Source organism: Prionailurus viverrinus, chromosome C1 (genome assembly GCF_022837055.1).
Source record: "Prionailurus viverrinus isolate Anna chromosome C1, UM_Priviv_1.0, whole genome shotgun sequence".
Classification (NCBI taxonomy): Eukaryota; Metazoa; Chordata; class Mammalia; order Carnivora; family Felidae; genus Prionailurus; species Prionailurus viverrinus.
In genome coordinates, this window is record NC_062568.1 from 97,307,353 (window position 1) to 97,329,259 (window position 21,907).

The window sequence follows — 21,907 nt, forward strand, 5'->3', positions numbered from 1 at the left end:
ACTCAGCATGCTGGGTACACGGGGCATGATGCGTTGCCCTCAGACCTGTTGAGGCCGGTCTTCCTTGCGGCTTGGTTAGTCCCTCTCCCGCTGTAGCAACAAGGCAGGGGATTGCGTGGATCATCTGGCCCAGTCTCTCCGTGTGTCACATGGTGGTGATATCAGTCTATGTGAATCTTGTTATACCAAGGGACAGTGAAGAATACACCAGCTGGTCTCGAAGAGGGAGTGAGCCAATCCCAGTCAGAAGGGGTCAGGGCTGGGAACTTGGTACCATGTGGTGAACTGAACATATGACTTCCCTCTTGATGTTTCCTGAGGGAAACGCCGCTCTCCCGGCTGACAGGGCTGGGAATGGATGGCCTGCAGACTCCTGTTTTCACACAGTACATCAGGTCTAAGTGAAAGGTTTGTGCTGCTGCCAGGAGCAGAAAGTGATGGCTTGGCGTCACTTGTGGAAGAGAGGATGCTTTAAAGCAGACCCAGGCTCCCAGAGAGCTTTGGATGGGGCCTCCCGGGACATCTGGTCTCTGAGGCCCACCCAGCGACACCCCTTCCGGGCAACTCTCAGGGCTGGGGAATGCCTTGCATGCTTCAGACATCTGGGGTGTTACTCAGATCCTTGCCCTCCACCTCTTAGTGAAGAGAACTGTGGTCTATACATGAAGATTGAATACAAATCAAAGCTGGCCCTTTATCTGAGCAAGCAGAGCACGGGCTGGCTGCCTTTTCGTTAGAGCTTCCAGGGTCTTAATACTATTGATCGTGGTCTAGCCTGGCCACTAAGCAGGTCAGCCTGACCTGAGCCGTCAGGCTGCAGCCAATAAGGGCAAATGCTCAGCCCTTCCTTCTGGGCCACAGACTGCATCCTGGACCCCTTTGTTTGGCCGAGCTTGAGTTCTCCTCCAGACCTACCGCTAGGTGTCTTGGATCCCGGGACCCACACTGGGTCTTTGCTTTCGCTCTTCACTCTGCCCCCCTAGTGCACACTTTGCTTCCCTCCTTGGATGCCCTGCACACCCCAGTCTCTTTTACCCCTCCTTTCTGGCTTCTACGAGGGATACTTTCCCTTCCTGGTGCCCCAGGATATCCTTGCTGTCTGTCCTGTCCCGACTTGCTTGTTGAGGCTGCCCCATTCTTCCAGATATTTTCTGTCCTCCCTCTTGAATAATTTTTTAGGTGTATGCTCAAACTCTAGGTGCAACAGGTGCCAAACGAGACCTCTAAGAGCCTGGACAGCAAATAGGTAGACACAGGAGAATAGTGAGGACGGGGGCAAACTTCAGGGCACTTCAGCTCCAGATATGGTACCTTCTGGAATGCCAGCCCTGTGAGGCCAGTTCTAATTTTTCAAAGAGAAATCAGAAATCTGAATTTTTATGTAAAATTTCCATTAAAACATTTTATTAAGTTACCATTTATGCATGTTAAAAACCTCTAATAGTATGAAAGGTTTAGAGTTAAGGTTAGAGTTGGGGTTAGGGTTAGGGTTAGGGTTAGCTGTTCTGGTAGTTAGCTGTTCTGGTATTTAACCTATTTCTTGGTTTGTCAATTTTCAACATTATCTGCCAACTTCTACGTTTCTACCATGGTAGTTATGTGAACTCCTTGTCTCACGTTCTCTTCCTTCTTACCTCAATGCTATTACATCATAATTGTTGCTTACATCAATACTCAAAATTCATATCATTATCACTGCATAAAAACAACGTGGGCTGAGTAGTTCACTAGGATTACATTTCATTTTTCGAACCTCTTTTATTCATCTTCTCTGGACTTAACCGTTGTCTTCTGATTTAATTACCTTGGTTTTCTGTGTATTTTTTGAATGTAGGGTTTTTTAGGGTCATTTTCCTCCCAAATATTCCAACAGCTTTCTCGAACAGCCATCAATATCATTTTCTGTATCGCCAAATGTGTTGATTCCGCGTTTTCTTTCTACCCATTCCCCTGCTCCCTGTATGAATCCACCACTCCGTAGGCCTACTGAATACATGTCATTCTGAGATTTCGCTTTGCCACTTGGAAGTGTTGGACCCCTGTATTACTCCTTGACTTATTCTCCTTTTTGTTTTCCTGGAGGGCAGACTCCAACAGCTTTCCCAGAAAAGGTTCATGAGAAGTAAATTGTTTATCCTTATTTGGCTAAAAATGCCTTTGTTCTATCTATACACTTGATTCTTTTGACAAGGTTTAGAAATGTGGATTGAGAATTCGAAATAATTTTCCTCAGAATATTGAAAGCATTGTTCCACTGCCTTTAAATTTCCAATAGTGTCATTTGTGGTTCTCGGTCCTCATTATGTGATCTGGTATTTCGTCTTCCTCTTGACTTTTTGCTATCTTACGTTTGCCCATGGTATTCTGCATTTCAGTTATGAGCCTTGGTCGTCTTGATTTCATTGCTCTTTGTAACTGATGAGCCCTTCCAGTTTGGAGACCAGTTCTCTTCACCTTTTGGGGAATTTTATTTATTTGTTTAAATGTTTGTTTATTTTTGAGAGAGTGTGCGTGCATGCACATGTGCATGCATGAGTAGGGGAGCAGCAGAGAGAGGGAGGGGGCAGAGCCCAATGGAGCGCTCCATTCCATGAACCATGAGATCATGACCTGAGCTGAAATCAAGAGTCCTGAGCCACCTAGGCACCCTGCATTTTCTTTCTCTGTTGACTTTTTTCTTTCTTCTAGTTTATTCGTTCTCTTTTTCGAGACTCTCTGTGAATAGTGAACTTTCTGGACTAAAGTCTTAAACTTTTAAACTCCTCTGCTTTCTCTTTCTCTTTTGTCTCACTTTCTGCACAGTTCCCTCATCTTGGTGGTTGTGGTGTACTGTATCTGCTTGGTTAGCCTGGATGACGTTTTCTAGAACCCTTCCGCGAGTGGTACCAGTGTTGATTTTCTACTCTGTCAGCGTGGCTGCAGTGGAACTACATTGCCCCAGATCCCCTTTCTCTGGATGGTTTAGAGTGATGGCTGGCCCAATGAGAAGTCTGTGCACATTTGGAAGTTTGGGAGGTGGACACGAAGCCAACAGCCATCACATGGTGGAGCTCATTGTGATCAGAGCTTGTGAGTGGCGAAAAGTGGACAGAGGTGCCAGTAGGTTCCATTGTGTCCTCTGTCCTCCTCTTCCCCACTCCACATAGTCTTACCTTCTCTGTGTGCAGCTCCTTTTCTCTCTTGTGGGCTCTGCTGCCCCAACTGTGACCCAGGCCCCCACCAGATGCTTGGCTGCAGGAGCAGCATGAAGAGGCTGCTACCTTCCATGGACTTCCAGTCCAGCAACCCTTCAAAGCCCCATTCGAGAAGCTGGCTGTGCCTGAAGTCTCCAACTTGTCCACCAGCCTTCAGAAGGGCTCTCTACGGACCCTTTTGGGACCCTCCAGCCCCCTTTGTGAGACTTCCCCAGCTCCTCTCACAGTTGTATAAAGTCTGAACTCCTATAAAAAATTCCTCACTTCATAATACTCAGAGTAGTACTGCTTCCCTGTGTGAACTCAGAATATCTAATCAAATTTCTCACTTTGGCTAGTTTAGGTTCAATTTCTAGGTGTGCTTGCCCATTCTGTGGTGGTTCCTTTGCTGTTACCACCATTTTTGTTCACACTCTGTGTACTGGGTTGAACAGTGTGCCCACCTCCCAACTTCATGTCTACCTGGGACTTCAGAATGTGAGCTTGCTTGTAAATAGCGTATTTGCAGAAATAATTGGCTAACTTAACATGAGGTCATTGGAGTAGAGGGGACCCTAAATCTGATAACCGGTGTTGTTATAAGAAAGCCATGTGAAGACACAGAGAGGGACCTGGGGAGGAAGGCCGTGTTATAACAGAATCAGAGACTGGAGTGAAACAGCCACAAGCCGAAAGGTACCAAGGGTTTTTAGCAACCACCAAAGGCTAGGGGACCGGCTGGGAACACATTTCTTCCACACAAAGCGCTGGCACCTTCATTTCACAGACTTCTGGCTCCTGAACTGTGAGATAATACATTTTTGTGTTTTAAGTCACCTAATTTGTGATATTTTTTAATTTTTTAATCCTTTTGCTGTTTATTTATTTTTTGAGAGAGATTGAGAGAGCACAAGTAGAGAGGTGCAGATAGAGAGGGAGAGAGAGAATCCCAAGCAGGCTCCTTACTGCCAGTGCAGAGCCTGACTTGGAGCTCAAACCCACAAACCGTGAGATCATGACCTGAGCTGACCAAGAGGCAGGTGTTCAGCCAACTGAGCCACCGAGGTGCCCTGAAGATTACTGATTATATTTTTAAATTTTTCAAAAAAATTTTTTGATTGTTTATTTATTGTTGAGAGAGAGACACAGAGTGTGAGTGGGGGAGGGGCAGAGAGGCAGGGAGACACATAATCTGAAGCAGGCTCCAGACTCTGAGCTGTCAGCACAGAGCCCAATGTGGGGCTTGAACTCACAAGCTGCGAGATCATGACCTGAGCCGAAGTCGGACACCCAACTGACTGAGCCACCCAGGCACCCCTACTGATTATATTTTTTTCAACGTTTATTTATTTTTGGGACAGAGAGAGACAGAGCATGAACACGGGAGGGGCAGAGAGAGAGGGAGACACAGAATCAGAAACAGGCTCCAGGCTCTGAGCCGTCAGCCCAGAGCCCGACGCGGGGCTCGAACCCACGGACCGCGAGATCGTGACCTGGCTGAAGTCGGACGCTTAACCGACTGCGCCACCCAGGCGCCCCCCTACTGATTATATTTTTTAAAGTTCACTTCTGATCCCTGCCTTCTATTTCCTCCAGGGTCCTTGTCTCTGTTTTGGCTTGTTTGTTTATTTCGTTTTGGGTTTTTGTTTGTGTGCTGGTCTCCGACTTTCTTACCGGTGATTTCCTTGAATTACTGGTGACCCTCGTCTGGCGGTCCACGTTTAGGCGTGGGGTCCTGCAGGTCAGCTGGAAGCTCTTTGTATGAGGTGAAACATTCATCAGTGCCTTCTCTGTGGAGCACGTAACCGGTTAGCCACTATTTTCACTGAGAATACCGTCATGAGTGGACAGATTGTCACTCAGTTCCCTTATTTTAAGCCCCCTGTCCCAGTGATCCCCACACCAAACTGTGCTTGTGTCCCCATGTCTGGAGATTCTCAGATCTGACTTGCCCAAAGAGAAGGCCAGAATCTCTGAGCAAGGGGCTTGGCAGGGAGGGGTGACTGGTTTGCCTGGCTGCTCAGCGTGTTCGGAGGGCAGGAGTTCCAACTTTCCCAACCGGCGACCCCGGCTTTGGCCTTACATCCCATGTCTTCCTTATGACATTTGCCTTTGGAAGTCTTGAGCCATTCTGAGGGTGTTCAGGGCAAACTGGATCCACTTTTAATACGTATTGCCCTCTGTGGGGCTCCAGACTGAGCCTCGTCCGTTCTAAATCAGTTATCCCTCTTCCATCTGCCCCTGAAGTCTGTGTGGGAGTTCTCGTTTGCTGTTGTCTCCTGTCCAGGTCTTTTGGTCTTTGTGGCTTTTAAACTTTCCTTTCGCTGTTGTTTTTTCCTGGGTGGGAAAGAAACTAAATACGGATGGTCGGTCCATACTGTTAAATGGAAAGTACTGTTCCAGTTTTCAAACCATAGCTCACATCTTAATGTTTTATTTATTTTTGGGAGAGAGAGCCCGAGACGGGGAGGGGCAAAGAGAGGGGGTTGGGGGACAGAGGATCCGAAGTGAGCCCTGCGCTGACAACAGCGTGCCCCATGTGGGGCTTGAACTCACAAACTACGAGATCACGACCCGAGCCAAAGTCGGATGCCCAGCCAACTGAGCCACCCAGGTGCCCCAATAGCTCACATCTTAAAACAAACGGTAAGTCAAACGAGAAACGGTCAGGGTCTCATTTGGCCTGTGGCTATGTGGATCTCTGCCAAGGGTTCCTGTGGAGGAAAAACAGAGATGGGGATATAAAGCCGCCATGGCAATGACCATGGGGTTGCTAATATCAGGAAGGCACTGCAACGAGAGGGCACGTGAGCCACTCTGCAGGAGAAAGAGGGGTAGTAGTGCGTCCCTGCAATGGACCTGACATCAGCAGGCCTAGACTGAACCTGCCCGACAAAGCGAGGGAGTCATGAGCCCAGGAGTGCTGGGCAGGCCTCCTGGCGAGAGACTTTACAGGGCTGTGTTTGTTATCTATTTTCTGCATCACAAGTTACCCTGAAATGTAGTGGGTTCAAAACAACAAACCCTCTCTCACAGACTGCGGGTGGGGAATTCAGAAGCAGTTTGGCCCACGGGTTCTCATGAGTTGCAGACCAGAGGTCGGCCAGGGCTGTGGTCATGGGAAGGTTTTCCCCGGGGCTGGACGACCGGTCCCCAGGCTCACTCACAAGAGTCACTCCCTCCCTGGCTGGTGGCGGAGGCCTCAGTTCATTCATAAGCCTTGTGTCCACGATGTGAGGGCTGGTTTCTCCGAGTGAACGATCCAAGAGAACCGGCAGGAAACCGTAGTCCCTTTCATGACCTGGTCTCTAAAGCTGAACATTGGCGCTTCTGCTTTATTTTATTTGTTGCAAACGAGTCACTAAGTTCAGTTACTCATGGGGAAGAGACGTAGGCTCCCTTGGAAGGAAGGAACGTGAAGGAATTTGTGGATGTTGACAAACCACCACAGGGGCCTATTTGGGTATCTTTTTGTTTTGTTTTGTTGTTTAAATCTCTTTTATTCACCATGTCTCTCTGGGATGCGTGGTTTCTGCTTAGAAGTCCCCACTAATTTTGGGAGGCAGGAGCACTTCCATAAAGCAGATTACCTTATTTAATACTTACAATTATCTCTTTAAAACGTTCCGAGGTAGGTATTGTCCTCAGTTACAAAGTTCATGGATCATTTAGTATATCTCAAGTGCATGTGCTATATGGGGCTCTGTGCTGGGTGCCAGGAGGGGTACAGTGCTAAGTACATAGGAGGGGTACAGTGCCTGACCTCACCGAATTTCAGGTCCCACGGGGCTTCCTTTCTTGTGGGGGTGGTGCCTAGAGGGAAGTCAAAATATGTTCCCAATGTCACAGATCTGAGAAGTCACCCCAAACTGCCCTCATCGAAGGAGTAACAGAAGCAGGGACCGAAGACAAGGAGGGAGGGCGTTTCTTCTTGGTTCCTCAGCACTGCTCATTGCCAAAGAGAGAACGAAGGGGTAGGAGAGTCTTCAATCAGACAAGAAGCCATACATTTGTCAGGGTGCCTACAGGATCAAGGCTTCAGGAAGCAGAGAGACAAGAGCCTGGGTTCCAGTCTCTTCAACCCAAGGAGCCAGCAATGTGGGCATCCTGGGATGGATTGATGGGCCAGATAGCTGAGGACAAGGGTGATTTTCAGTCTTCTTCACATCATCTGCGCAGACAGTTCTCCCACGGGACTTCGTCTGTCCTTTGTCCAGCCAATGCATTCAAGGGCTGAGCATCTTGTGACCTGGGGTCTCAGATAGAGACCCAGGGTCAGTCCAGATGCTAACACGCACCGCCATTGAGGGACAAGTTTGGAAACAAAACCCAGATAGTCTCCAGGGATTAGAGCAGGGGCTCAGGCAGAAGGGAGAAAGTTTGAAAGCCAGAGGTGACAGGGAGAAAGAAACACTTGAATTTCCAGATGAGGTGGGCTGATTCTGGAGCCGTTGGAGCCTGGGTGGCTGTTGGGAGCTTTTCTGCTCTGTTGCGGTTGTAATTACAGCATCTGAAAGCTTGCGTGACATTGCTAATTTTAGAGAAAATAGGACACTGATATCTGTAAGAACACTCAGGCTCAGGTTGCTGATTAGTGCTTGCGTATCGCAGAATCAAACCCAGAAATAGCGTCGGCATTAGGAAATATTATTATTAGGAGAATATTCGTAGCGATGGAAATGAAAAATGTAAATGCCAACTCTTTAGAGAGGTTTAAAGAGATTAATTGGAATAATAAAACAACTGGAAGTCAAATTGGCTATGGAACTGTGCTTCGAAAGGATGAATTCTATTTGAAGTCTGTTTTCCTTTGGCACATTCTTTTTTGGCTAAAATGTAAAAATAAATTAGTAAAACATAAGTGAGTGAGCTTTTCGAAACCATGAAGGACTGTATGATCTGGGATGTGCTGACCGAGTATTTCCTGTTCGCTGTAGGGAAAAATTATTTCCCATTCGCTGTAGGGAAAAAGTATTTCCCATTCGCTGTAGGGAAAAAGAAAGAGAGCTAGAATAGGAAGATTGTAAGGTAGGGATATAGGCCAACTTGTGGGCGGGCAGGGAGACCCAGGAACTGGTTATCAAAGATCACTGAAGAAATAATTTCTATCGAGAAACTGGAGATACCTCGCTGGAAAACAATAACAATGGGATAGTCTTAAGACCGCAGCTGGAAATGGTATAAACAGGAATGGGGTTTCAAGACCCCCCCAAAAAATGAAATAATGGAGGTGGGAGATAAGAAGGGAGCAACATTTAGGTCTGGAGTAAACAATGCACTGGTTTATTTGTTTGTTTTGACTAAGAGAATGATTCACATGCAAAGAGGGAAATTAACCATTATTCTCAGGGATAATAGCCTGAAACAAATGTGACCAGTGCGTATTATACTGCATAGATACAGGCTAAAATCTTATCGCCGGCTCTGACATTGTGGTGTTTATGGTGTAGTCTTCCGGTCTGCAAGTTTAACTTTCAAGAGGGCTGGGAAGAATATGAACTTGGCGGCCAAGCAGAGAAGGCTTGGAGCTGTGTGACTTTGTGCTCACTTTATTTTGCTGTGCCCCTGGCTTCTCTGTGAGCGGAGAATAATAGTGCTAACACTTTCGGGGGTGCCATGATTAACGAGGCCATCTGCATACAGCATCTTGGCACCTATTACATACTTCGGGGTGCCTCTTCTTTCCCTTTACTTGAAGGGAAAACCACCTATGAAAGGAAACTTCAATGCGATATGTTGCCATCACCTAAGCTGCCTGGGTCCCAAGCCTCAGGTGCAACCCCTAAGTCAACTTTATGTCTTAAGCTTGGCTCTGGAAAATCAGAACTTATGCTCATGGACTGTGCATGGGCTCAGGAAAGCTTTACCTGGAACCTTATAGGATTTCATCATAAAAACACTAAAGGGAAATTACTAAACCACTTAGGCTAGGGACACCTGGGTGGCTCAATCAGTTAAGCTTCTGACTCTTGATTTCGGCTCAGGTCATGATCTCATGGTTCATGAGATCGGGCCTGTGTTGGGCTCTGCACTGACAGCGTGAAACTTGCTTGGGATCCTCTCTCTCCCTCCCTCTCTCTCTCTGTCCCTCCCTGTTCGCACTTTATCTCTCAAAATAAATAAATAAATTTAAAAAAAAAAGAAGAAGAAGAATTAGGCTAAACCATAAGTATGGCTTAATATCTATGGTTCTTAGACAAGACATTGAAGTTACTAAGTCATTATTCATATTTGACAAAATATTTGCAGACAGCCTGGCTCTAGCCCTCACTCACTGTGTGGCCTTGGGAAAGTCACCAGCATCCTCTTACTCTTTGTTTTCCCAGCTCTGAAATGGGGATAATAATAGTACCCAGCACACAGGGCCGCCGTGAGGATTGACTGAGACAATGTGTATAAAATTGCTGAGTGGTGTGCTTGGCTCAGATTGGGTACTCCATCAATACCAGATAAAAGGGAAACAAGTAAACAAATAAAATCCTCATCCCTTTTAAAGTGTAAAGAAAAGGCAGAGTCTGTACCTGAAACTCTCAGCACTTTGGTGACTTTTGGCTCTCAGCCCCGGCCAAATAATTAATCACAGTACAGCGAACTCTCGATTATCTGCACTACTGAAGGGCAGAGGTGTGGATAATACAAAACAAGGGGCAATCTAAAAGTCATTTATATCTTTGGTTTTGGAACGAAGTCACAGAAAGACACATGCACATGTGCACGTGCATGCACACGCACGCACACACACACACACACACCCACACACACGCATCTACTTTTTTGTCTTGGCAAAGGCTTCCCAATGGGAAACTCTATCAGCCACGGGCGGTTTTCTAGGGGCAGGGGGTGGGGTAAGGTACACTTGGCACCTAACGAAGGATATAAAGGATATATGAAGTATTTTTAAAATTTTACAAATGTAAAATGCATACAAATAGCAGCTGTCGTTACTGTTGATAGTAGTTTATTTGCAGATTTTTGACAGTTGGCTAAAAGCATGAATCAGAAGACAGGAGGCAGGCTGTTTTGTATTCACAACTCCTTGTGACAAACCACGTGCTTGTCTGCCGCTCCACACCACCCAAATGAAATAGAATTTCGAGCTGATTAAAGATAGAATATGATTCACTTTTATATTCCTCTAAAGTACTTAACTAACGTAGCGCCTGCCACATAGTAAGAAGTCAGAAATCATTCCAAGTGTGAACTGATGTCTTTCTGGGAGATGTCTGTTTGGGTGAGTGTTGCACTTAGACACGAGTGTTGCACCTAAACCTCCACGGGGACAGAGAACTCTCAGGAAGTGTGTGAACAGCTCTATCTCACTTGAGATGGTTTTCAGCTTTACCTTCTCGAGCCTCGTGGCCCCTTCCAGAGTGGTTACCCTAGCTCGTCTGCTGAAATACTTGACAGTGATCGTGAAAACGGGGCATGTTGGAGATTGGGAAAGGTACAGAGAAAGATGTGCCAGTAGCCTCACCACTGTAAACCCCAAAGAATTTTCAGAATCTCCCAGGCGAAATCCCCACATCTCATTCGCAACTTTATTCATTTAACCAACGTTTGCTTAGCATCTCTTGCCGATGAAGTATTGTGCTAAACACCAGGGAAATAGATATCCACTCATTGTATTGTAATTGCTTATAGGTCTGTTTCACCTCCTGCACTCAGCTCTGATTTGCATTGGCGTGTGCCTCTTGTAAGGGATTAACCGCTTGATTTTCTTTCCTTTCCTTGTTTTCTCCCCCCTCTTCTCTCTTTGAATTCATAAGGGCAAGGCTTAGGTCCTGTTCACCTTCCTGTCCCTAGCACTCAGGACACTTCACGCCGCACTCAGCACCTGATGGGCGAGACAATGAGGAAGCTGAAGCATGAGGGTGACGCAGAGTCATTTTCGCAAGGAACTCGTTGCTTGGTCAGGGAGGCGGCATGTCAGTAAACGTTTGCCACACGGTACACACAGTGCCGTTATCCGGGTTTGCTCAGAGAAAAGGTCTTCATCTGCTTGGGTGGATATGGGTAAGGCTCACAGAGGAAGAAATGCATGGCTGGGGTCTTGAAGCAGGCTAGGATTTAGCCAGGTTGAGAATGAAGAGGAGGACACTCCAACAAGGAGGCCGAGCCTGTGCCAATGCAGGGCATGTTGAGGTATGATCGGAGGAGAGCATCTCCGGGGAAGAGGAGTGGGAGCAGGGATGGGAGGATGGGCAGGAACCCAAGAGTCAGCCAGCCCCTCGTTCTTACCAATGGGCCACCGTGGATTCCTTTATTAAAGGCTGATTGCTTGAACATTTCCCATCTCTCTCCAAAGTGTACGTGACTAATCCTCTCCAGACAGTCTTCCGTGCCTTTCGCTCTGTAGCGCCCAGAACGGATCAGGGCGGGAGGCGCGCACAATCAAGACTTTTTGGCCGGCCAGACTCTTGATTCTCGCTAGGGGAGGGTCATCTATACCTTGTGCTGTACTATTTAGCCACCGGTCTTATAGGGTTTGCCCTTTGTCTGTCCCTCACGCATCATCCATCCATCCATGATTAAGAATACCAGTCACACAGTGGACCCCTTTTTCAAAAACGTTTGCTCATCCGCCGGTGGAAAAAAAATAGCAGAATTGGGGTCTTCTAAGACACGACCCACATTGGCGGGTGGGTTTAGCTGCTTGACTTTCTTTCCTTTCCTTGATTGCTCCCCACCCCCGCTCCTGGAACAGATAAAGACGTCGCCGTGTTGGGTTCTCGTATCACGATCCCAGTCGCTGATGGTAGATAGCGAAAACTGTCCACCCAGAGATGTCATCTGCGGTGGCAACAACCCAGGGCTGGGGAGAGGGAGAGGGCGTGAGAGGATTTGCCCTTCTCTGTTTATCTGGGACCCGCTGGAAATCTGATGCATCCCCTTTCTGGCGGTTGGGTCGTGAGGCGTTCTTAATATCCGCCCCCGACACTAAATATTTAGCGCTGGGCAACTGGAGGCAGGGGAGGGAGGGAGTGGAGGGGCGCTGGCCTCTGTGGTACAGTGTTGCTGCCCACAATGGGAGGGATAGGAATAGAAAAGGCCCAGGCACAACATAAATATTTCCTATTATGGAGAAACTAAAGTCACAATGGAATCTGTCATGCTTGTGATATGAGAGATGGACAATATTTCGGGGCCTCTGCCATGCCGGCACCTGAATGGAGTTTCTATTTTGTTTATGGAGCTGAATCCGAAGCCTTTTATTTTTTTGGTCCGGCCTGTGTAATTCTTCTTCATGGGAGCTCGAAATGGCTGCGGAGCAGCTCAATATTCCATTTATTTTATTTATAAAAGAAATTCAAAGGCTGAAAAGATGAAGTAATTGACTTACTGGGATGACAGTTAAACCCACTAAATTTAATCTTATCCTCTCAAGTACAACATATCGGGCTTACAAATTATCACCAGGCACCAGGCAGCCCCGCGCTCCTCACCTAATGCAAATGGACTGGAGGCCTCTGTTATTGTATTATCTGACTTTACTATCAGCATTAATCCGGCTTAGCTCACTTAATGATGCCACTTGTGGCACTCTGAAGGCAGCGGAGAAGTCTATAAACTACTTCCATTAAAATGCAAATCGGGCCCTCGGAGAAAATAAGTGACACAAAAGTGGGGGAATGGGGCCTGGCTGCCGCCGCCCGCGTGATACAAGGATAATGGCTGATGCCGTGATTATCCGGCCCGCGGCGGCCCCGAGAAAGGGAGCCAGCCTTGCACGGAGCGCCACAAAAGTGCTCCAACAAGCCGGGGCATTTAATTTCTGAAGAGATTTATATTTTTTTGTTGTCAGGAAATGAACAAATACTTATCAATGTAAAAACTCCTATCTCCGATCTCCCTGCCAGGTTTTTCAGACTGATATTATTTGCACCCCGTAACACAGGAAATGAAAATCTTCTCTGCCTTTTACCTCCGCCGCCGCTGTATCTTCAAATTCTCTGCTAACAGACTTGCCTTCCCCCTCCCAGCTCGGTCTCCCTCCCCGGTAAACAGCAAAGAAAACTTTTCGGGGCTGAGGATGGAGAGATGTCAGGGCTTTGGATTTTTCCAGCCCCCGACTTGGATTTCGGGGACAACGTGAGGGGTTCCCGCCTCTGCAGTGTAAGGGGAGAGCGAGGCTGGGGTTGGGGGAGACTGAAAAGAAGCGGGCAGAGGCTGGGAAGAAAGGCAGTCAACAGTAACATCTGTTTTACTTAAGCAGCCTGATTCAGTTTTAGGATGAAAAAGGATTCCCTTTCAGCACGAGGAATCATGGGCCCTGGGTCTTGTATTGATTCAGAACAAGGCCTAATAAAACACGAGCAGGTGATTTAGTTTCATATTTTGATTCCCGTGTTTAAACAGTTTCTCTCAAGTTCTCCTATGTCAGCTCAGGGATCACAGCATCTCCGCTTTGATGTGGGAGGAACACCAGGGCCGGCCCAGCTCGGCCTCCCTCCCCTCTTGCGGGTGATGCCAGAGTCCAAGGGCAATGCATTTCTCACAATCCCCAGGCAGCCAGCCCATCCTCTGCGGTCAGGCTCTCAAATCTGCAAGGATTTATGGTCCTTGCAGAAGGATCAATACTACATTTTAAATATTACAATACCTTTTATCGGGACGATATTACAACAAAAACATTTTATCCTGTCAGGGGACCCAATTAAAATTGATTTCAGCCATCTCATTGGTGGGCTGCCCCACAGCTCTGGGTTTGCCACATCGGAGGACAAGTGTGCTCACGGGGCGGGCCGGGTCCACCAGGAGGCCTGGGGGCTGAAGAGACGGGGTGCCCTGGGAGGGCTGACCGAGAAGTAACGTCAGGGGAAAGCGGGCTAAAATGCGGAGAGGCTGGGGCACCTCGAGGGCTCGGTCGGGATCGGTTAATCATCAGGTCATGATCTCGCGGTTCATGAGTTCGAGCCCCACGTGGGGCTCTGTGCTGACAGCTCGGAGCCTGGAGCCTGCTTCGGATTCTGAGTCTCCCTCTCTCTCTGCCCCTCCCCCACTCGCTCACACACTCTCTCTCTCTCTCTGTCTCTCTCTCTCCCCCAAATAAATAAACATTAAAAAAAAATTAAAATGGGGAGAGACAGATTTATCACGAAGCTCTCAGATGGGGCCAGACCATCCTATGTGTATGCCTCAGTCTTCTCCCCAGGATGGGAATACATCGACCACTTTGCCTTTTATCTCCCCGTGTCTGTGTCCACACCCCTCCACTTCCCTCCATCGCTGGGCAAGGATCTCCCTGAGGGCAGGAGCTGCTTCTGTTTGTTTTCCCAGGTCCTGGCTTCTGCAGTGTAGATACCAGTATGTGCTCAGTGAGGGTTTGTCGACCAACTAAAAGAATGAAGGAAGAAACGGTATTATACTCTTACCCTCTATCTCTACATATGCTGATGAATTGCCTATGAATGGGTAAAAATGGATTCTCTCAGGCCTTTTAGGTGTACTTGAACCTGGCTAGCCCCGCATGGTGCAAGCCTGGAGTGACACCTGAATTTGCACCCTGCCCTCTTCACTGCAGGGCTGTGTGTCTTGAGAGAGTTCCTGAGTCGTTTTTCTCAGAGGAAGCACCTAAGGTGACCGCTCTTCTGTGAGCTGGGTGAGATGTACGTACGCGGTGGCAGTGGGTCACAGGCTGCCTGTCACCAGTTTATGACAGAAAAAACATTAGTGCCAACCATTTCTTCAGTTAAAAATTTTAAGTTGCATACTTTTTTTCGTAAAACTTTGGCACATGTCTTCTGTAAGTGGCTCCTGTGTAATGCAACTGAATATATCCAAGTTTCATGGTGTTGCTCATTCATTATTCTACAGATATTTATAGCACACGCACCGTATTCCAGGCACTGAGCTAGGTGATGAGATACAGCCGCAGCAAGAAAGACAAGATCAGGGTACCCAGGGGGCTCCAATTCTATAGGGAGAGGTAAAGAAAACAAGCAAACGAGGAAATAAGAATGTAATTGCAAATTGTGATAAATGCCAGGAAGGACATGGAGAAGGCATTGTGATAGGGAATGTTCCAGAGAAAATACCATCATTTCTGGATAATTGACCCGAACGGATGAGAGAATGAGTGTGCATGTGACACCCGGAGAGCACATACACCAGCCCGCTCCAGTTATCTACTGCTGCGTAACAAAATACCCCAAAACTTAGCAGCTTAAAGTATCAACAACACTTATTTTGCTCACGAGTCAGAATTTGGGCCGCACTTAGAAAGGATGGCTCATCTCCATTTTGCTTGCCCTCGGGTGGGGGACCTCAAAGGCTGGGGCTGGGGTCACCTGGAGGCACTCTCATTTGCATGTCGGGAGGGTGATGGTACTTGGAACCTGGGACTTCAGCCCGGGCTGGGGCTAGAACACACGGCCTTCCCACAGGGCTGCTTAGATTCCTCATGGCCTGGGGGTTGGGTTCCAAGGGCGAACGTCCTGAGAGAACGAGAACCATGTGGAAGCCGTACTGTCCTTGAAGAACTGCACTGTCACTGTTGCTGCATTCTGTTAACTACAGGTTAGTCACTGAGGTTGATCCATAATCAAGGAAGTGGACAGAAACTCTGTCCTTCCATAGGAAGAGTGCCAAAGAATTTGCAGACATGTTTCTAAACCACCCAACTCCTCAGTCAAAGAAAGGAGAAGCATTAATTTGGACGATATGATCATGTACTTTACCCCCTTGTATCATCTCTCCCAGGTGATTATCTTCTCTTTGGTCTTACTTTAGTCTAGCACTGTGCCATGGCCGCTGGACTAACCTTCTGGTCTTCTTCTGTTTGTCATTTTGTCACTCTCTCCTTCCATGAGTCCCCATCGTCTCTCAGAAAAAGCCCAGGATCCTTGTCCAGGCTTTCAAAATCCTTATATACCTGGCCTCAAGCTTTCTTCCTTATTTTATTACTAAACCAATGGAGAGAGGGTGAAATGAAGGGTGAGACCACTTAGCCATGTTGGGCCAGGTATTTTTACCTAAATGAATCACATTGAGTATTTCTTTGCCACTTTCTTTATCAGGTTGCTCCCTAACACCCAAATTCTACTCATCCTTTAAATCTCATCCCAAGCCTGCCTCTTACTGGAAGCCTTCCCTGACCAAACGTAGTTAATAATAAAAATGGCAGGGGCATCTGGGTGGCTCAGTCAGTTAAGCGTCTGACTTTGGCTCAGATTATGATCTCATGGGTCATGGGTTCAGGCCCCGCATCAGGCCCTCTGCTGTCAGCACAGAGCCCACTTTGGATCCTCTGTTCCCCTCTCTCTCTGCCCCTCCTCTGCTCACACTTTCTCTCTCTCTCTCTTTCTCAAAATAAATAAACATTAAAAAATAATAACAATGGTAACTAAGATTTTTTTTTTAATTTTTTTTTCAACGTTTATTTATTTTTGGGACAGAGAGAGACAGAGCATGAACGGGGGAGGGGCAGAGAGAGAGGGAGACACAGAATCGGAAACAGGCTCCAGGCTCTGAGCCATCAGCCCAGAGCCTGACGCGGGGCTCGAACTCACGGACCGCGAGATGGTGACCTGGCTGAAGTCGGACGCTTAACCGACTGCGCCACCCAGGCACCCCAACTAAGATTTATTGAGTACCTACTGTATCTCAGCAAGCTCACTATGATCTTTGTAGTCATTGCCATTAATGTTTTGAGAGCAACAACCTTCCAAGTTGCTGTTTGCTCATTGAGCAGATGAGGAAACTGAGGCCTGAAGGTTTACTGTGGGCTCTTCAGCTAGTATGAGGTGCATGTGGGATCCTACTCTGCCTGTCTGCTCTGAGTCCAAGCTCTTTCCACTATGACATCTGCAAAAATCAATACCATCTTTACAAGGTAGAAAGTGATAGCAGCTAAGTCATAAAGAAAAAGTACCTGGTGTTTCAGAAGTGAGTGATCTCTCTCACTCTCTGGGAGCTAAGCTATCAGGAACTTCTATATCAATGGTATGCTGTTACATAGCCATAAATCCCAAATTGAAAGTTTTTTGTTTGTCTTTAGCTCTATCAGGCTCAGGGCCAGCCATGCTTTTAGGAATTTATTATGATTTCCTTAGGCCTCCCAATTACCGATAGGCAAGTAATACCTTAAGGCCCAGGAGTGTTGAGTAGAAAGAATGGTGTGCTATGGGTTAGGCTGCCTCGCTGTTTGTTCATCTGCCTCAACAATTTTGAAATAAAGTTTTGTTGGGCTGGATTTAACGGCCCTCAATTCTCCCCTTTCCCATACCCCTTTACAATGTGTCTTTGATGCCTGTCCCATAACCAAGGAGGGAACTGGAATATCGACTGGCCTTGTGAACTGGCTTTGACCAACAGCACACAAAGGCAGAGACACAAGGGGGTTCCTGGAGCTGGCCTTGCGACTCTGCTTCAAGACTGCCCTGCTGGGAAGAAGCCGGGGTGAGTGGCCATTTAGAGGGAATGACCCCTTCATCTCTGCTCTCGCAACTGCCATGGGCTAAACCCAACCCCCTTCTGAATGTTGCTATGGAGGCAAGAACAGACCAACCAACCCACAGAACCGTGGGGAAAGGTCATTTGTGTTAAGTCCCTTGGTTTTGATGTGATTGGTTACATAGTGATGGATAATGGATCTGCGTGGGCACAATCCCACTAGGGGAAGGCATTTGCAGAGACTTTAGAATATAGGTGTGGAAAGGGGCTTTGCCTGTAAGAATGAAATGCAATGGGATGAGAGACAAGGCTCATTATCTCTAAGAATTCAATAAAGTTGGAAGAAAACAGGCACATGGAGGATGTTCAGAGCAAGAGTTGGTATTCAAATACTGAATAAAGTAAGAGTCATTGTACTGGAAAGTTCCAGGGCTGCAGGACCTTCTGGAACCACGCGGTCTGGGAATGGCCAATCGGTTTCATCGTTCTCCAACTCCAATTGATTGGCAGTGGCTGCCTGGAGTGCTAGGCTGAGAATTTTGAAGTTTTGTCTGTTTTCAACAGGAAAGAGGGCTGTGATCTATTAGTAATGTCTGCCATAGGTACAGGTCTTACTTTAGTTACTCTAGGGTACAAAATTTTTGCAGTCTCAGTACCTTTACACATGCTACATGATCTGTTTGGAATGCTCCCCCTGCCCCCCACCACTGTTTTTCTAGCTGGCTCATCCTTCAAGATTTGCCTTTAATGCCACTCTCTCGGGGAAGCCTCCCTGTCTAACGTAGAACTCCCCTATTAACGCCTATTCATTGCACTTGTCCTGATTTGTTATATGTTTGTTTGTGCATGCATGTGTATGTGTGTGTGTGTGTGTGTGTACTTGTTTTAATCACTCTTCTTCATTCCTTTCTCACAATACATTCATGTGATGGGAAGCTCCCTGAAGGCAGGGCTATGTTTATTTTTTCCCGGTACGGTAGGTGTTCAGTACTATTTGTTGAAATCATGATTGAGAGGTGATACAAGGCATCAAGTCTGGATGCTCTGAATTAATGTAGTTTCCTTCTCTGACATGGTGTGGTTAGGTCACATCACTTGCTTGCACAGTTCGTCAAATTGCAAGTGCCCAGTCCAATGCCCCTTCTAAAACATCAGGTCTAGGGGCACCTGGGTGGCTCAGTCAGTTGAATGACCGACTTCGGCTCAGGTCATGATCTCAGGGCTCGTGAGTTCGAGCCCTGCGTCAGGCTCTGTGCTGACAGCTCAGAGCCTGGAGTCTGTTTTGGATACTGTGTCCCTCTCTCGCTCTGCCCCTCGCTCGCTCATGCTCTGTGCCTCTCTCTCTCTCTCTCAAGAATAATTAAAACATTAAAAAAATGTTTTTAAAAATGTCAGGTCTACAATCCGCATGGATGCATTTTAGAGATTGTAGGCTCTGGGCAGGAAGGGGCCAAGACTGTGCGAGAGCAGGCAGTGAGCAGAGACATAATCTACTGATGGGGAAAAATAATAGTCAAGTTTATTTAAACTTTGTTTTAAGCTGAAGTTTGGCCATGTCGTTAGTTTATGCCCACCTAAGTTGTGGGCATGTGAAGGTTACTCTGTCTTTCGCTTTGCCTCAGCCCCCATCAACGCAAATGGAATGTTTAGGAGTCGAACTGCTGTCTGATTGTCGTACCCTCTATCTCAGAGGGAACATATGAAAAGGATTAAGAAATTTTCATGGCCCCAAATACCTTTTAGACATTGATATTTTGAATATAAGATCAATTGAAGATGAAAAATAAAGACAGGAAAGTTATGTTGTCTCACAATCAAAATTAGAAGCAGTAAAAACAAAGTAATTGACAGGTGTCCACAGCTATCACCCTATTGATGTGGGAAACCATCTGCATTTGTCCAGAACTCCCACGGAAGGGGAGACACGTTTCACTCATTGCGAATCCTTTCCTTATTAGAAATAACCAGGGTCTCCCCGAGGTGAGTCACCTGCTCCTTGAGCTAAAGAAAAACTAGCTACAGAAAGCACTTCCCTAAATGTACATTGAACAAGAAAGAACATTTTGGCAAGTTTTCATGACAGCTGGATTGTGGTCTTCAAACAGCAGTGGTACACCTTAAAATAATTTTACCGTGTTTTTCAGTTGAAACCATTCTTCTTTCTTTATGGGGAGTGTTGTCTCTCCAGATCTACCCTCTAGGACAGGGGTTGGCAAATTTAAAGGACCCAACTATAAATCTTGTCAGCTCTGCAGGCCACAAGACCCTTGTTGGGACTCTGCCTTGGGAGTGTGAAAGCAGGCAGAGACAGTATGTAGATGAAGGAGTGTGGCTGTTTCCAGATTCATCTTTATTTACGAAAACAGGCAAACTGGATTTGGTCTGCAGGCTGCGGTTTGCCAATGCCTGCTTCAGCACAGGGCCGGTGTCTTTTATTCTGCCCTGAAAGATGAAAACTTCAGTGGCTGATCTCCCCAAACTGCTTCTTGCCTGCTAATATGTAATTAATATAGCCGCCAAGTATAGCCAAATTTGTATGGTTTAAAGTTATGGAAACAAAAAGTCTAAGTTCATTGTGCCTCTAAAATGAAGGAACAGTTTCTCATCTGGGAAACTGTTAAAAAATTAAAATGATGAATAATTTCCAAATTCTGCTTCCATGCGGCATCCCTCCTGCATTTGAAATTTTCAAGTAGAATAGCTATTATTTCCCACTGATGAACCACAAATGGGCTGAAGATATTTGCATACCTTTTTATACACAACGTACACCAGTACTCTAACCTCCGATTCTTCTTACCAAATTCCATTTAATTTGTCATTAATTAGTAAATTGTTATGTGAATGCTGCAAAGCATCTTGGGTGAAGCAGCCAGCATGATGATTATTCTTCTGGAAGCTATCTGAAATTGTTACTACTGAGCAATTTCCATGAAAATAGAAGGGTCTTTGGAGCTGTTCTTTTAAAATAAGAATCAAATGAACCAAATGGGGGAGAACAAATAAAGGCAATAATAAATCAAGGACAAAAGACAGGAAACTAGTCCCCAAAAAAGTATCTGGGAAGCAACGATATTAGCTTATTTTTTGCAAAGAGTAGATGCTTCTTCAACTCTCCTTTGAAGACGCAATAAAAACAAAACAAACTAATAACAAGTCCAAAAGTAAACCTTGAGAAGTCCACCTTGTGTCTATCTCCTGTAAGAATCTTCACATCTCTGAAAGCCTTTATCTCAGGTGGAAGGTGGGGGGAATCTTGGCAGAGTGCAGGAAAGTTCAAGTTCCTTCCTTTTTTCTGTTACACCCATCAGATGTAATTGCAATTATTTTGTCAGTTTCAGAATGTGCTTTGAATGATTATCATTGTTTACCTTTCTTTTTCTTTCTTCTTCTTTCTTGCTCTTCCCCTTCCTCCCTTCCTCCCTCCCTTCCTTCCTTCCTTTTCTTTCTTCTCTTGCCTTGCTTGCTTGTTTCCTTCTGTTTCCATCTCTCCTCTTTTCTTTCATTTAAAGCCAGACTGATCGCATCCTCCAGATCGACGGGATTTTCCCTTCCAATTCTTTCCAGTGTTTAATTCCTCCTTACTGCCACCTCGATAACCAAGTCCAAATGAAAGGCGAGCCTCTATGACCCTCTGCCCTCCCTTTCCTGCCTTCTCTTCTCCTGGGTTTCAATGGTTGATTGAACGGTGTGTTAGGTTCACTGAACTTGGTCTTGGCTTCAGTTCCACCCAGAGACAAAGTCGGCTTCCAGGCCAATTTCCATATGAAAGCAGCTGAGATCTCTTTCCCCGGTTTGGAATTCCAGGCAGCACCCTGGGCTCTGACTTCTCAGACTCAAAGTTTTTACCCAACTTTTCCCCACCCCCACGTTTCAACCCACCCCTAATCTCCTTCCACTCCCGTTTCTTGGGCCACCACATTTCCATTTCTTTCAGCACACCACTGTGGCCCTGCGAAAGTGTCTGTGAACCCAACTCGTGAACAACTTGCTTCACGTTTCTCTGAGGCGGTTGGTGTAAGAGGGGGATTTGTTTATTAGGGTTTGAGATGGGCGGCGGGGAGGTGGGAGGTGCCTTTCAGCTCGGGGAGGGAGGAAAGGGTGGATGTTGGCTAGGGCTGAGCTTATGAAAAGCCTAATTCCCACTGCCAACTATTTAGGAAAGATAGCCCCATTAAAGAATTTATCCCTTTCTCTGTAAATCTACTTTGGGGTCTTAGGCAAACTGCCTCCAAAATTTCTACTTCCAAGATGTGGTTTTTGCCAAACTGGAAAATGACAACAAAAAGATGTTGCTCCTTTCCAGTGCATTTCTTGTGTAAGCAAATGGTCTGGACCCTTAA